Raw genomic sequence first — 17,578 nt, forward strand, 5'->3', positions numbered from 1 at the left:
ATTAAATTATATGTAGTGTCTTTACCTGTCCAATTTTAGCTTGGACAAGTAGGCCATCTTCACATATTATACAGCAGAATTAGCTAGAATTAATTATTATTAATTAATTATTATGCTCATTGACCCACGGTGCTTTCCGGCGCGGCTTCCTGGAGCACTGCAGACGCAGCCCTTGTAGCCCTGCAGCCACTGGTGTTCCTTTTCTCCCTCCCACCAAGAAACGGCAACCACTCGGAGCTGGTGGTGTTCTAAAGTTCTCTGTGGGAATTCTCCGTTATCGCTGATCTGCCGCCTTGTGAGAGACACATCCATGCAGATCTCTCCTTGGCCTCTTTCTCAGAAAGTCATTCTGAGGGTGCGTGTGGCCTTCTTCGTTGCTTTTGTCATCACTTTGAGGGTCAGAAGTCTGAGGTTTCCTTCATGCTCTTGGTGGCACTGAATCTTGCTGGAGTTAAACTACTGTTCTTTTAACTATAGTTTTTTTTATAAATTTATGACACTTGACAAGAAAAAGACAGTTCCTGTTGAATGACCATTCCAAGATTTTGAATCATACTTTTGCAATATAAAAGATTAGATGTTAACACAAAGCAATATCATTAAGGCAAACCATGTTTTACATAATTTTTAACCAAACAACACATAGAGTGTGTGGCTACCTTGGTTCTACATAAGTTCATATATAAAGGTGATTTAAAAGATATATAAATTAATTCCACCCGTTTTGATTTGTCTAAAGGGGAATTAATTTCACACAGTAGTACACATAGGCAACTTGTTCATCAGGTAAACAAAAGAATCAAGGAATTAGAGGTTCTTTTGTTTAACAGTCTTTCAAAAAGTGTGAGAAAACAGTTTTAATCAAGGTTGAGTCTGTGTGCATTCTGAAAGATTCTTCTAATGACCCTGTGTCGTAAACTGTCCTAAAAAGGGCCAGTAGTGTCAGTTTTATGAAAAAAAATAAAAATAAAAGGCTTCATGAATTAGCTGTGCATAGTTTAACCGAGTTGTACTTTTGCAACTTGTCCCCCCTTTTCAGCCTATCATGGAACACATTTTGGTAATAACCATATTTGCATCACCTTTTTGCTCTTTTCCAGCCTCTGCTGGTTGACTGCAAATGTGGCTCTGAGGAGTTTTGCAAACTGTTCTTATCCTGTTGTGTGTTGTTTGTATTTTGCTGGACTATGTGATGCTTTGCTTTAGTCCCTTTTTGTCCGGCACTTGGGAATTGAATGGGATCAAAATCACATTGTTTTTGTGGTTACCCTGGTTTGTCAGGACTTTTAATTTATCTCTTTCCGGAGGCCATTTGAATGGGTGTTAGGAAAAAGGAACTGTTATTGTTTGGACAGTCATTTTTCATCATGAGCTGAGGCTCATGGCATCCTTTTTCATTGTTGTAGTGTGAAAGGTGTTAAATGGCTAAAGTTTTCTGGCCATTGGTTTAAAGTTTGCTGGTCTTTTAAAAAGCCTCTGAGTGCTAAGTCACGCAGCTGTTTGCTAGACTTAGGATGAACAGTTTTTGAAATTCAACTCTTCTTCCATTCCTGGTTCATTTCGGGGCCGAAATAAGCTTGTCTAAGGTGGTGATAGTACTGATGGGGTGACTCTTGCCTTTGTTGTTTAACTTGCCGTGCTGTCTATAACAGTTGATTGGAGAACTCCTTCTCCAAAGCGTCACAGAGCACATCATATTGTTTCCTGACATAGATCGATTGCCGTTCAGTGAAACTGCTGACTTCCCTGCTGGATGTCATAATGATCAAGCAGATTCTGTCATCTACCTTGGCATTAGAATAGATTTCATTTGAGCCATCCGGCTTTGGCTCAAAGCACGTTATGTGGTGCGCAATTCTGTCCAGGTCCCGGTAAGAAGGAGTCTGCTGATGTGCTGAGGGCTGAGAGAACCTATGTTCAGCTGTGTTTGGGGAGGACTCTGTTAGCCTCCAGTGGTTGAGCTGGTGTAGGGGATGTTGGTGCTGGGAAAGGTGACTCAGGGATACCTTTGGTTTTTGGATGCTGTAGCTCCCTATGAATGTGAGTAGTCCTCTGTTGGTTGCTAAATAGCTGTGAGTGTGCCTTCTCTAGCTATGCTTTAACAAGGTTTAGCTTGCTTTCTGTCTTTGACTGCAGGTGCAGAGACAATTGGAGTTCATCTTTGACTGCAACAAGTTCTGCTGTTGTATTTGCTTGCAGTGCCATTAACTGATCAGGCTCTTTGCGAGCATTTCTGATGTTCTCCATTTTTGGGCTCATCATTTGAGTGTTCACTGCTTCTAATTCTATATCCTGGAAAGTGTGTTTAAGTTTTTCTACTGCTAGTGTAGCCATTTGGCTGGCTACCTTTATTAAGGCCTTGTCTTTAGGTTTCTCCATTAGATGGAGGACCATTAACTGCAACATCAAGTTTGCCATGTGAGAGGGCTCAGCGCCGTGGATCATGGCTGTATATTCTGACACTGTGGCTCCTGTTGAGCTTGCTAATTCCAAATACACCTCAGTCAGAGGGTCTTACCACTGATGCTTGGTGACTGGGTTGTGTGTCAGATTTAATACTACTTAATGTTCAATTAGATATGCAGTTTTATTTTATTTCACCTCAACCAGTATAGATTTTAAAATCAGTTATTGGTTACTTCTACTTATGGAAGACTGAGTAAAGAATAGAAGCAGTACACCAAAAATAGCTTACAATTTACATGCAAATTTAGTATGCCATATGAAACACAACTGCTTTTAATCAACTTGCACTTACACAAGTCATACACAAGGATGCACCAGAGAAACCTTTAATGCAATAGCACAAGTTATGCGAAAGGGGGCACCATAAATTGACTTCAGTTGCAATAGCACAGGTCTGCCACAGGTCTCCTGGTGTTTCCAGGGTTGGGTCAGTGGTGACACCTTATTTACTTAACCGCTCCCCCTGGGCTAGGTTGACTGGTTTGGCTTTAATTGAACCACTTCAGCTTGGTCACTGACAGAGCAACACATCATTGCCAGTTTTAAATAACCTTTTCTTTTTGGCTGTTTTAGAGCGAGTTCACGTTGCTTTACAAATTCAAGGCACGAGATTCTGCATGCAATTATGAGCAGGGATTTGCGATCTCACTACTTAGGGGTTGAATGAATGCTGCTCACAAACAATTCCTGCATCTACTACATCTGCAGTTTAAAAAGTGTCTATCTTGTTAGTATTTATTAAGCCTCTGTGTAAGAATAGTATTGTACTTTGAGTAAATCATATTATCAGTCTGTATTCCTAAGCCCCAGGGGTTGTTCTAGTATATTGAAGCCGTGCATAGAGCAAACAAACATGAACCTGTTGTGTTTTATTTGTCCCAGTTCAGTGGAACCTCAGTCAGAGTTCAGGGATTTTCAGGTTTAGAGGAGCGTATAAAGTTGATGGTAGAGGCCGTAATTAGACCAGCTGTCGGCTCATTTGACACAATGATATACAGATATTTCCTCCCGCTGGTAACTTTACTAGTTTGTGGATCTGAATTAAATCTCAGTGGCAACAATTCTGATGCTTCCTGGTGGCTACAGCCACTGGAACAACATGCATGTACTCATGGATGCGTAGTTGGCTCAGAATCACAATGTGACGGTGTTTGTGCACACGGCTTCACCTTTGGTCAAGTTCTCACAAAAAGAGAAATTCAAATAGGTTGTTTTTAAAATCAGCACGGAAAAACAAGGCACAGCGACCATGTGGCAGAACCACTAAGACCCTTACTGGGATCCAGACTTTTTCCTTATTCTGGAAAATGGTGACAGATTTACAAAATTGTTTTAAGAGAGCATGTGTTGGTCCCTAAGCCCGGATAAATAGGAGGGGTTCATTAGGAAGGGCTGTAAAAACTGATAGACGGTGCGGATTATAGTTGATCTGTACCCTGTGATGCCATGCAGTTATCTATTGGCAGAGACCCTCGGCCTGCTTCATATAGTGCCTGTTTGACACACAATAACATAAAGTGTGGAGAGACTGTGTGGTCAGATTTCAGCACCACCATCATATGATCCCGCTGTTGCAGTTCAAGATCATATAACGGATCACATAAACTTCTTAGAGCAGTTAGAGAATATGCTGTTATACATTGCTCACACAGTCCAGCAGAGTCTCACATTTTATAAGTATCTCAGCAAAATAGAGGGTAAGAACTCACCTGTTGGTTTATTTTTTATTATCCTATCCTTAGAGCTGAATAAGTTTGAACTTCCCCATAGTTCACTGCTTAGTATTTTCATAGCTAACATGGTTTACTTAAAAAAGCCACTTCCAAAAACACTAAATATTGTCTAAAGACCTAGGGATTGTGCGAATTTGGTCTGTATGTTTTGTCCGTTCAATTCTTGTTAAAACATGGGGAGATGAAAAGCAGGAAATGAGATAATGAATGTAAGAATAATGAAAGCAAGAAACAGTTACCCAATTTTAATATTTAAAATGTAAAAAATGAAACTTGTATCCAATTTCTGATTTGAAAACAGAAAAGACACTTGCCAAGAAATAAACAAGAAAAGCCTCCATCTTTTGTTTTCCCTAGGGTTGTTAATTTTTAACACGCTCAGCAGGAGGGGTGTGGACACATATTTTGAAATCCATAGACATGGCAAAAAGTAGATTGTATTTCACATCAATACCAGCCACAATGTGGCATAACGTTGGGGGAGAAATGGCCTATTATTTTCTTTGAGAACATGAGGAGAATCTGTCTAAAATTGCTTGATTCGATTTTTTTCAGAGGATTATTGCAGTGCCATTTTGCTGAGCAGCGTCTCTATGAACTGTGAGAGAGCGCAGAATCAAATCAGTTAAGAGTCGACGACTACTAAAGACTTGATACTTTACGAATGACTCAGGGAGTCTAAACATTTGGAGTCGAGCCTTGGTTTGCGAGAGCATTCTGTGGTGCATATTGAACTTGGACAGAATGAGGCATCATTTACATATTGAACTGTGGAAACTACAAGGGTTGGACAATGAAACTGAAACACCTGGTTTTAGACCACAATCATTTATTAGTATGGTGTAGGGCCTCCTTTTGTGGCCAATACAGCATCAATTCGTCTTGGGAATGACATACACAAGTCCTGCACAGTGGTCAGAGGGATTTTAAGCCATTCTTCTTGCAGGATAGTGGCCAGGTCACTACATGATGCTGGTGGAGGAAAACGTTTCCTGACTCTCTCCTCCAAAACACCCCAAAGTGGCTCAATAATATTTAGATCTGGTGACTGTGCAGGCCATGGGAGATGTTCAACTTCACTTTCATGTTCATCAAACCAATCTTTCACCAGTCTTGCTGTGTGTATTGGTGCATTGTCGTCCTGATACACGGCACCGCCTTCAGGATACAATGTTTGAACCATTGGCTGCACATGGTCATACTGGTACAATGTGCAATTAATGAAGATTGGCCACCAGGCTGTTCCAATTAAGCCATGAAACCTCCCACACTAAAATGACAGGTGTTTCAGTTTCATTGTCTAACCCCTGTAGTTTTAAATGTTTCACATTGACTCTTTCTGTGTTTTTGACTCTATCTCCTGGTGGAATGATTTTCATTTTGCCCCTAATTAGTGTGTTACAGATTTCTGGTGTTCCTGGAACCAGAATTATTTCTGTTTTATTTAAGAGGTCTGAACAATCAAGCACAATGGACCTGAAAATACAAAGATTTAAAGTATATTTACAACAGTGCACATGGTAGTTAAATTGTATTTTTCAATTTCTGTGTCGTATTTGAAGCTTGTTCACATTTAAACATACAACATTCTGGTGGATTGTGACCAGAGTGAGTTCCACAGGTCAGGAAGGAGGCACCTTTCCTGTGGTCATCATGAACAGCTTGTGATAATGAACTCCAAAGACATGTTGGTTTATAGGCACGTGTGCTTTTTCTTCTTATTCAGATTTATTGAATCTGTTATGTGCATCTCCACTTTGAAAAGTTTATATGAAGCCTCATTTACCAGGTAAATTCAGTACCTGAAAAAAAAATCATACCATCAGTCTGTAGTCATAGGTTCTAGGGTTTGTCCAACTCCATTGACTGATTGGAAGTGGTGCATAAAGCAAGCAAACAAGCACCCACCCTGTTTCCTTTGTTCTTTTTCAGTGGACCCTCAGTCAGAGTTCAGTGATTAGGTTTACAGGTGCTTCTTAATGTGGTAGTAGAGGCAGCAGTTAGACCATTTTTGTTCATTTCAGAAAATGATGTACAGATATTTCCTCCCGTTGGCCGCTTTGCTGCTATGTGGATCTGAATTAACTCTCAGTGGCAACATTCTGGTGATTCCTAGTGAATTCAGCCACTGGTACAACATGCGTGTACTTGTGGATGAGTTGGTCGCTCAGAATCACAATGTGACGGTGCTTGTGCACACAGCTTCACCTTCCATAAAGTACTGGCAAAAGGAGAACTTCAAATATGTTGTTTATAAGATCAGCTTGGAACAAGAAGATGTCCTGAATATTCTGCAAAGCGTCATCGGTGCTGGGATGAATCAGAACTTCGGTGTAAATAAGTCTTTGTCCTTGTTTTGGAGCATGATGTCTAGATTAAACCATTATGCTGGGGCAGTTTGTGAGGGAATGCTTCTCAACAAAGAGCTCATTGCTTCCCTCGGGGACTCACAATTTGATGTGGTTCTGAATGATCCCATGAGGCTGTGTGGTGATCTACTGGCAGAGACCCTCGGTCTACCCCAGGTGCTGTACATACGATTCAGTTTTGCATACAGTATGGAGAGACTCTGGGGCCAGTTGCCAACACCAGTATCGTATGTACCTGCAGTGTCCACACACGGCCACCTCACGGACCACATGAACTTTTTGGCGCGGCTAGAGAATGTCCTGCTATACATTGGTTACACAGCAGCTTTTAAATTGCAAGCGATGTTAATGTTTGATAAGCATTACACCAACATATCAGGTAAGATGGCAATAAATTCTTTCATTTTTGCATGTAATTGTTTTTTATTATAGATGCCTACACTGTCAGAAACAATGGAGCTGCCTAAAATCAGCCTAGATTTTTTTTGTTGTTGTTGTTTAATTAACGCAATAGACACTCATAAATGAGCTGATTTTGTTTAATGTGCGGAGGTATTCTGGCAGTACATTCATACAGAACTTCAAGCCTACTAACTTCCTCTAAATTTGCTCAGTAGTTAGAAGTGGACGGATCAATCCACATATCGATAATATGGATATTATATTATAACACCAACGCTGGTGTTGATATTGAACAATACTCGTGTAAAAATATCAATACCCAAGTATTTTTCTCTCCTACATGCACTGACTGCTGCACACTCGGATTCATCAAAGTTTACTCTCTGTCTTTAAGAGTAGTGCTACGCTGTATCACAGCGCTAATCCATTGCCTGTTTTTTTCCATAGGCAAGGCTCATGTGGGTTTGCTTTATGAAGTATTTAACATGAGAAAATTTTGTGTGCATGCCTTCAAGCTTCAGATTCACGGGTGCCATCACTAGGAATCGGTAACCAGGTCTTGAATCTGTGACGTATTTCCTGTTAAAACTGAGAAGCGAGCAGACTTTTGAGAAGCGAGCTCAAATTTCTGAGGCGAGGAAAAAACTGGAATGTGCACTGAAAACAGTGAAACGAGCGCAGAGCTACAGGAAGCAGGCACAGTGCTTGTTTTTCCGCTCTCGCTGGCGCTGTTTTCGTTTAAAGAAACAAAGAAAGAAAGAACTAGAAAAGATGTCTAATGAGAGGAGAATTTTTAGTTTATTTTTGTATTGTGGTTTCTCCTTTTCTTCCTCAAAAAAATTATTTTCTTAATGTTAAGGCAACTTTGTTTTTTTACTGTTCCATTGTTTCTAAACAAAAATATTGATTGTGATGATAAAGTATTTTGTTGTCATGTACAGTGTTTGGCGAAATTCTATCCTAGGTCTTTTGGGTCCTTTGGATCTTTGAAGCTTAAATATTAAAAAGTATCAGTAACGGTATCGATATGGCTGATATTGGCCTTGCATTTTCTTGGTATCGGATCTATATCAAAATTCCCAGTATTGCCCACCTCTATCTGTAGTATTTATTTGAAACACCTTTTTTGTCATAAATGTCATAGTTATAAATTACAATCCTGAAATAAATGTTTTAATGAAATCTGGGAAGACCCAGAGTATAAACCCCTTCGGAACCTTATACAATGACGATATATAAACATGAGGAACATGAGAGAATATGAGAGATATAGTACACATCAATACCCAGCAGGTATCTTGGTTTAAAGGTCAGGGTCTTCCACGTGCTGGATTGTGCAAGTTGAAATGTTTGACCTCACACTGAATCTGTAGATCATTACCTGCTGCTGAAACCCAGTCACGGTAGTGCTTTACTATACAAGAAACTATGACTGCCTGTGAGAGACCTGCTTTCTGCTTCCTTCTTCTTCTTATGGTGGCTCCATGCTGCGTAACTCCAGGAAAGATACTAATCTGGCCAGGAGAGTTCAGTCACTGGCTCAACATCAAAGTCATCATAAAGGAGCTAATCACAAGAGGACACAACTTGACCATCATTACACACAGTGCTACGCCATCTGTGAAGACAACTGAGTCTCCAGGCTACAATGTGGACATCATCCAGGTGCCCCACACCAAGCAGAAGATCATAGACAATATGGAAGAATATGTAAGGTATTGGACATATGAACTGCCCAATGACAACTTAATCCAGGCTTCTCTAAAGATCAAGGAACTTATAGACCTTATCGCAGAGCAGAATGGAATCTTTTTGCCCGTAAAGACCTCTTTGAGAAGTGGAAAAATGAACAATTTGATGTCCTTCTGACAGACCCCATGAATTTCTGTGGGGAACTTTTGGCCAAGAAGCTAAATCTGCCATTTATCATCAGTCTAAGGTTCTCCTTCGGCAGTGCCATAGAAAGACTCTGTGGTCAACTTCCAACACCACCCTCCTATGTGCCAGGGGTTACCCTTGGTTACACCGATCATATGAGTTTCCCTCAGAGAGTGAAGAATTTCTTGTTTGCTCTTTCTCAAGTTACAATCTTCCATATTGTGGCCAAAGTAAAATGGGATTACATGTTTACTGAAATCATGGGTAAATGATCTTTTACTCCTCTTAATCTCTTCATATCTTCATGTCTTTTGTGCATGTATGACTTTGCTCTGAATGTACAGGTTTGAGAATAATAACCCTGTATCTGACAATAGAAATTTTAGGCAGATATGCCTGGATGTACAGTACTGTGCAAGTTTTAGGCACCTAACATAATGATATATATTTAAACTAATGCCTTCTCAGTTAGCGTGGGGCTTGTATAAAGTTATATAAAATCACAGTAAATACAAATATATATATATATATATATATATATATATATATATATATATATATATATATATATATATATATATATAAAATATACAATATATTTTTCTATAAAGTAGTAGTTGTGAGTTGAACAATATTTTGTTCAGATTGTCCTTGATTTGCATGAATTTGTTAAATCAACAGATTAACAAATCTGTTGAAAGAAATGATTTATTAACCACTAAAACTAGGCATTGGATGATAACCTCAAATTATACAGACTCAATGGGGAGAGATTAGGAACAAGTTAAACCAACAAATTCACACACAGAATATCACACTGGAATAATGTTATTTGGTTTTATTCTAATGTTGGGCGTTGTTTGTTGTTTGTTTGTTTGCTTTTTAGCAAATAAACACTTACTGCTCAGGTCAATAGCTGTTTTAAATCTCATAATCTCTTGTGCCTTAAACCAGCCTCAAATTCAAGATGCATAATCATACTATCACCCTCTGGTCATAAACCCCATGGGTTGAACAAGTTCACTGTCTGATTACAGCAATGATTGAGTAGAGCAAGCACAAGTGAACGTGCACCTGCCCCTATCTCCTTTATCCCAGTTCATTTTAAGTCAGAGTTCAGGGACGAGATTTTCAGAACCACAACCCATGCCCTTACAGCCTGTTATTTCTATACAATGATATACAGATATTTACTCCCGTTGGTAGCTAAATTCAACGTGGAACAAGAAGATGCACTGAACGTCTGGCAAAACTTCATCAATGTTTGGATGAATCAGACTGACAGTCAGATTCAGTCTTTGTCATTGTTTTGGAACATGATGCATGGATTTAACAGTTATTTTCAGGTAGTTTCTCACGGAATGCTCCTCAACAAACAGCTCATAGCTTCACTAAGGGAATCGCACTTCGAGGTGGTGGATGACCCTGTGATGCCATGCAGTTATCTGCTGGCAGAGACCCTCGGCCTGCTTCATATAGTGTCTAATTGACACACAATGGAATAAAGTGTGGAGGGACTGTGTGGTCAGATTTCAGCACCACCATCATATGATCCCACTGTTGCAGTTCAAGATCATATAACGTATCACATAAACTTCTTAGAGCGGTTAGAGAATATGCTGTTATACATTGCTCACACAGTCCAGCAGAGTCTCACATTTTACACTTTGTGTGGGATTTTATCATCATAACATCCTACCTGTTCCAAATTAAAAATTTGTAGAGGGACTGAATGGTAAGCCTGTGAAGCACTAAATATTGTCTAAAGACTTAGGGATTGTGCTAATTTGGTCTGTATATTTTGGCCGTTTAATTCTTGCTAAAACATGGGGAGATGGAAAGCAGGACATGAGATAATGAATGTAAGAAAAATGAAAGCAAGAAACAGTTACCCAATTTTAATATTTAAAATGTAAAAAATGAAACTTGTATCCAATTTCTGATTTGAAAACAGAAAAGAAAATTGCCAAGAAATAAACAAGAAAAGCCTCCATCTTTTGTTTTCCCTAGTGTTGTGGTCAGGGTCATTCATTTCGAAAGATTGTTAACACGCTCAGCAGGAGGGGTGTGGACACATATTTTGAAATAATTTTAGACATGGCAAAAAGTAGATTGTATTTCACATCAATACCAGCCACAATGTGGCATAATGTTGGGGAAGAAATTGCCTATTATTTTCTTTAAGAACATGAGGAGAATCTGTCTAAAATTGCTTGATTCGACTTTTTTCAGAGGATTATTGCAGTGCCATTTTGCTGAGCAGCGTCTCTGTGAACTGTGAGAGAGCGCAGAATCAAATCAGTTTAGAGGAGTCGACTCCTAAAGACTTGATACTTTGTGAATGATTCAGGGAGTCTAAACATTTGGAGTCAACTCAATCTTGGTTTGCGAGAGCATTCTGTGGTGCATATTGAACTTGGACAGAATGAGGCATCATTTACGTATTGAACTGTGGAAACTATTTTAAAACATTTCACACTGACTCTGTCCGTGTTTTTGACTCGATCTCCTGGTGGAAGGACTTTCATTTTGCACTTAATTAGTGTGTTACAGATTCCTGGTGTTCCCTGAACCAGAATTATTTCTGTTATATTTAAGAGGTCTGAACAATCAAGGACAATGGACCTGAAAATATAATAAAATAATAATAATATAATATAATATAAGATTTAAAGTATATTTACAACAGTGCACATGGTAGTTAAATTTTATTGTTCCTGTTCTGTGTCAAAGTTGGAGCTTGTTCACATCAAATCATACAGCATTCTGGTGGATTGTGACCAGAGTGAGTTCCACAGGTCAGGAGATAACATCGCCAACTCCTGAGGCCCCTTTCCTGTGGTCATCATGAACAGCTTGTGATAATGAACTTCAAAGACATGCTGATTTATAGGCACGGGTGCTTTTCTTCTCATTCAGATTTATTGAATATGTTATGTTCATCTGCAGTTTTATAAAGTTTCACTTACCAGGTAAATGCAGTACTTGAAAGAAAAAGAAATCACACCATCAGTCTGTAGTCGAAAGCCCTAGGGTTTTTTCAAACCCATAAAGCAAATATGTCCCGCCCTGTTTCCTTTGTCCCAGTTCAGTGGAGCCTCAGTCAGAGTTCAGGGATTGGGTTTACAGGCGCTTGTGAAGTTGATAGTAGAAGCAGCAGTTAGACAAGCTCTTGGTTTGTTTTGGAAAATGATGTACAGATATTTCCTCCCGTTGGTCGTTTTGCTGCTAAGTCGGACTCATGTAACTCTCAGTGGCAACATTCTGGTGCTTCCTGCTGAATACAGCCACTGGCACAACATGCGTGTACTTGTAGAGGCGCTGATGGCTCGGAATCACAACGTGACGGTGCTTGTGCCCACGGCTTCACCTTCGATCAACTTCTCACAAAAGGAGAAATTCACATACATTGCTTTTAAAATCAACATGGAAAAACAAGAAGCAGAGGCCATGTGGCAGAACTTCATCAACACTTGGATGAATCAGACCCTCACCAGTTTTCAGACTTTTTCCTTGTTTTGGAGCATGATGTCGGAATTTAATCATTTTTTTGAGGCATCATGTGAGGGAATGCTCCTCAACCAACAGCTCATAGCTTCACTAAGGGATATGCACTTTGACGTGGTTGTGTCTGATCCTGTGATGCCATGCAGTGATCTGTTGCCAGAGATCCTTGGTCTGCCTCATGTTGTGTCCATTCGGCTCACAATGGCGTATAGTGTGGAAAGACTGTGTGGTCAGTTGCCTGTACCACCATCGTATGTGCCTGCTGTTGCTGCTCAAGGCCATCTAACGGATCACATGAACTTCTTAGAGCGGTTAGAGAATATGCTGTTATACATTGCTCACACTGCGTTATTTAAAGTGCAGCAGATTCTCACATTTGATAAGGTTGTCACCAAAGTATCAGGTAAGAAAACACTGATTTGTTTATTGATGTATACATATACCTGGAAAATTTTGAACGTCTGCCTTTCATTGATAAGTAACTTGTGGCGCAGCCGATAGGTGTTGCAGTCACACAGCTCCAGGGACCTAGAGGTTGTGGGTTCGAGTCCCACTCCGGGTGACTGTCTGTTAAGAGTTTGATTTGTTCTCCCTGTGTCTGTGTGGGTTTCCTCCGGGTGCTCTGGTTTCCTCCCACAGTTTAACAACACAAATTGGTAGGTGGATTGGTGACTCAATAGACACTGTAGGTGTGAGTGAATGTGTGTGTGAAGGACTGGCGCCCCCTCCAGGGTGTATTCCTGCCTTGCGCCCAATGATTCCAGGTAGGCTCTGGACCAGGGGTGGGCAATTATTTTTTCCATGGGGCCACATGAGAAACAGAAAATATTGTGGAGGGCCGGCCAAAAGGCTGATCTCAATTCTGCATAATATTAACTGTACTTCTTTGTAAAAAGCAGTAAATAGCATTGTTTTGACAAGCTGGTAAGAGTATATGTTATAATTAAGCAATGAAAACATGAGGTTGCCTTCCAAAAAATGTAATTTATTCAAGCGAATTTCACAAAACAATGGGAAAGGCAATTAATCACTAAAACGGCATCATAAAAACACGCTAAACATGCCAATAAAAATAAAAAAAGAAGCTTGGTAAAAAAGCCTTGCTGCTTTTGCAGTTTAGCTAGCAAAGCTTCCGATGTCCGCGCCCTTTCAGCATCAGTCACGTTCTTGTATTTCTCCCCGTGTTTCGTCTCGTAATGCCGACTCAAATTGTAGTCCTTAAACACGGCGATCTGCTCCCCGCAAACTAAACACACGGCTTTACCTCTCACTTCAGTAAATAAATACTTAGCAGTCCAATTTTTGTTGAAAACCCTGCATTCGGCATCTACCTTTCTTTTTTTAGCATGAGCAGACATTTCTGAGAGCTAAAGTCGTCTTGTGACTTGCTAGTGACAACGATCAAATCACGCCCATGCCTCAATATACATTTTGCATCATCATGTATGTAAATAAAAAACAACTTCAAAATAAAAGCAATGCAGCTTCAGTCCATGCATCAGGTAAAATAAGAAAATGTTTATTTTGTAATTTCCAATTAACGTTACACGGGCCGGTCAGAGTCAATCAAAGGGCCGTATGCGGCCCGGGGGCCGTACAATGCCCAGGTTTGCTCTGGACCCACTGCAACCCTGAACTGGATAAACACTTTCAAATAATGAATGAATGAATCTGTAAACTATGCAGGAAGCTAATCTGAAGACTAATCTCCTGTGTTCCTGTACCTCACAGGCAAACCCACATCTCTGTGTGACACTATGGGAAAAGCTGATATCTGGTTAATCAGAACTTATTGGGACTTTGAATATCCCAGACCATTCCTGCCGAACTTCAAATTTGTTGGGGGACTTCACTGCAAGCCTGCGAAGCCACTTCCAAAAGTAAGACAATTGTTCAGTGATTCAGGGCTCTTTTGAATGATTGCATGCTGGAGTTCTGTAATGATTTATAACAGGACAGTTACTCAACATATAAAGTTTAAGGCCTAATATGTTCTTACTATCTTGATCTCAGTCGTACAAATTTGGTCTACCGTTACTGCACTAAGCAAACAAGCAAAACACTAGGCATCTACATTTTCTCCTTCAGAAACCCAGCACAGATGGTGAAACTCACCTCAAGCTAGGTGTTTCATTGTATAACTAGTATATATCTGTGTTCTTTTTTCTTTTTGTCTTTTAGGAGATGGAGGAGTTTGTTCAGAGCTCAGGGGATGATGGCATTGTGGTGTTTTCACTGGGCTCCATGGTGAAGAACCTCACCAAAGAAAGAGCTAACACCATTGCTTCAGCTCTCGCACAGATCCCACAAAAGGTCTGATTTTGAAGAAATATCACGTTTCAGGCTAAAATATAAAAAGCTTTAGTAATTGTAGTATTTCATCTTCAAAATCCCCATGTTTATTTACAGGTCTTGTGGCGGTACGCAGGAGAGAAACCAGATACACTCGCCTCCAACACAAAAATCTATGACTGGATTCCCCAGAATGACCTGCTCGGTAAATGATAGTTTTGATGTGTGAATGTATACAAAGGCCCAACCAATAAGTTTGCAATACAGCTACAACATTGCTATACAGATAGAACCTATAAATGTGGATAAATAACATTAGAACACACTGACCTAAAACAATACCAAAATGGGTAAATGGCAGTTGATTTGCCCCGGACCTAATCTACAACACACCTCATGTCTGGCCCCAATGATATGGACCGCTGGAGCATTCAGACTCACACTGAGTAAATGCTGTCACTCAAGGCAAAATGTGGGCCATTAGAGAATTGCAGATATAAAACATATGGGCCAGGTTTGTTGGTCTGTTTGTCTGCCTTTTTTCTCTGGGACCTGCCTCCAAATGTTACATCTGCAGTGCTGAACCTGGATTATAAATCACAGAAGCTCAGTTCTTCCTAGTACAGGTCAGCATATATAATACCATCACAATGATATTAAAGCTGTAGTTGCAAGGTAAAAATACTACCTAGTGTTGCTTTAAGTACAAAACTGACTGATTTGCCTTTGAACAGTTTTAGATTGTAGTTTCCTTTTTTATTTTCATTTCATTCTCTCTGAATGCTGTTTGGGTGGCACAGTGCTGCTACAGGTAGTGTGGCTGACGTGCAACTCCTTGGTCACTGGGTCTTGGGTTCAATCCTTACCTCAAGACACTGTCTGTGAAGAGGTGTCTCCTCACCTTATTTGAGTTTCCCATGCTAGTTCTGAGAGTAGAGTGGTGTCCTTAGCATGGGATCCACCTGCTAAATGTGTCTTCTAAAGCATTTAAATGCAGATAAACTACTGGGATTTTAATATTAGACTATTTTATGGTTTTTTATGATATACATCAGTTTACCTGTGTTTTAGTGAATGGTCTCAAATATGCACTAATGACTCATATGTAATAGGACACACTAAAACCAAGGCCTTCATCACTCATGGTGGGACAAATGGAATCTATGAAGCTATTTACCATGGTGTTCCAATGGTGGGCGTCCCTCTGTTTGCTGACCAGCCTGACAACCTCCTCCACATGAAAACCAAAGGAGCCGCTGTTATGCTTGACTTCAACAAACTACAGACCAAAGACCTGAAGGACGCTATCACTGAAGTTATTAACAATCCATTGTAAGTTGATGTGTTTTTTATAAAACGAAATTAACATGGAGATGAAGTTAAGCGTGAACCATGGAGGATTTACCATCTTTAACTTAACTACTGTATGTTCTTTATGTTAAAAGCAAATGATCCAGGTGTTATGGTAAATAATATAAATGTGTGCAAAATGTCTGGAGAAACAAAAATATTAGAGAACAATCCATAACTTTGATTAGTAGTGTAATAATTGGTTATATTTAGTATATTTATCCTTATTTTACGGAAAATGGCTGGTTAGCAGTGGTGACAACTGGGGACTGTATATTATATTATATAATATTCATTTATAATATAATGCTTTTAATTTCTTCTCTTAGGTACAAAGAGAGCATCATGAGGCTTTCCCGAATTCACCACGACCAGCCCATGAAGCCTCTGGATCAAGCCGTCTACTGGATTGAGTTTGTGATGCGCAACAAAGGAGCCAAGCACCTGAGGGTGGAAGCCCATAACCTCACATGGTACCAGTACCACTGCCTGGATGTTGCTGCCTTTCTGCTCTCTGTAGTCGCTCTGGTCACGTTCATCTTTGTGAAGACCTGTGCTTGGCTCTTCCGTAAATGCTGTAGAAGGACATCAAAAGGAAAAAAGAGCAAAAAAGAGTAGATCATATAGTGCAGATTGTTGTATTAATGATTACTGTGATGTTTCTACAGGACTTTAAAAACCAGAATGTGGCACTGTACTGTCACATTACATTGTACACTGCAATATTCTATATGAGTGTATGAGCCAGTCAACTTCAAACCTCAGATAAAACAAACAAATGTTTAATGAATTGTTTTCAATGTTCTTGACTGCATTTAAAGTTCAGGGATTTTTATGCAAATCTTGTACTGTCTTTTGTTTTGAATTAAATAAAATTTTGATTGTTTAATTGTTACGCTTATTCTTTTTTAATTTATTTGAAACGTTCCACGGGTATGTAAATAATAATCCAGTGAATCTGCATTTTTGATTAAAAATATTTAAAACTAATAATATAGAAAATTGTCACGACTGGACATAAGGCAGATACAAGCGGCGAGCAGTATAAAGAGTTTATTAGCAACAATCCACAAGGGGTTAACAATAACTAGCACAGGTCGAATATCAGGAACAAACAGTACCTCAGAGATAAACCAGCAGAGTAGTCGAAAAGCCAGACAGAAGGATCGAACACAAAAAAAAAGGATCGTAAATAAAAAAAGAATTGTGCATATAGCTCCAGAATTATCAGCACATTTCATGTCATTAAATGTAATCTGTATCATCTAGCACTCTTAAATTCTCAGATTATTATGAAGGGCTCTTAAAGTTACTGGGTTTTTTATTATTTACATAATTGTTCACTTTGTTTTTATTAAGTCTATGTCCATGGTAATATTAAATGTATTTCATTATATTAAAAATAAATAATTCTTACTTGTTCTTAATCTGTTAAAATGGTACTTTCACCCCGATTACATCATGTCTAAAAACTGTTGCAGTTCAAGATCATCTAATGGATCACATAAACTTCAGAGCAGTTAGAGAATATACTGTTATAGATTGCTCACACTACGTTATTTAGAGTGCAGCAAATTCTCA

At 39.4% G+C, this 17,578-nt stretch overlaps 2 pseudogenes; both read left to right on the forward strand.

The window, feature by feature from the left end:
* LOC136675276 (UDP-glucuronosyltransferase 2A2-like) overlaps positions 1-16,844 on the forward strand; it is a 42,431-nt pseudogene extending 25,587 nt beyond the window's left edge.
* LOC136687592 (UDP-glucuronosyltransferase 2B17-like) lies at positions 8,399-9,120 on the forward strand (annotated as a pseudogene).
* Positions 16,845-17,578: the final 734 nt, after the last annotated feature.

This window comes from Hoplias malabaricus, chromosome 2 (genome assembly GCF_029633855.1).
Source record: "Hoplias malabaricus isolate fHopMal1 chromosome 2, fHopMal1.hap1, whole genome shotgun sequence".
Taxonomy (NCBI): Eukaryota; Metazoa; Chordata; class Actinopteri; order Characiformes; family Erythrinidae; genus Hoplias; species Hoplias malabaricus.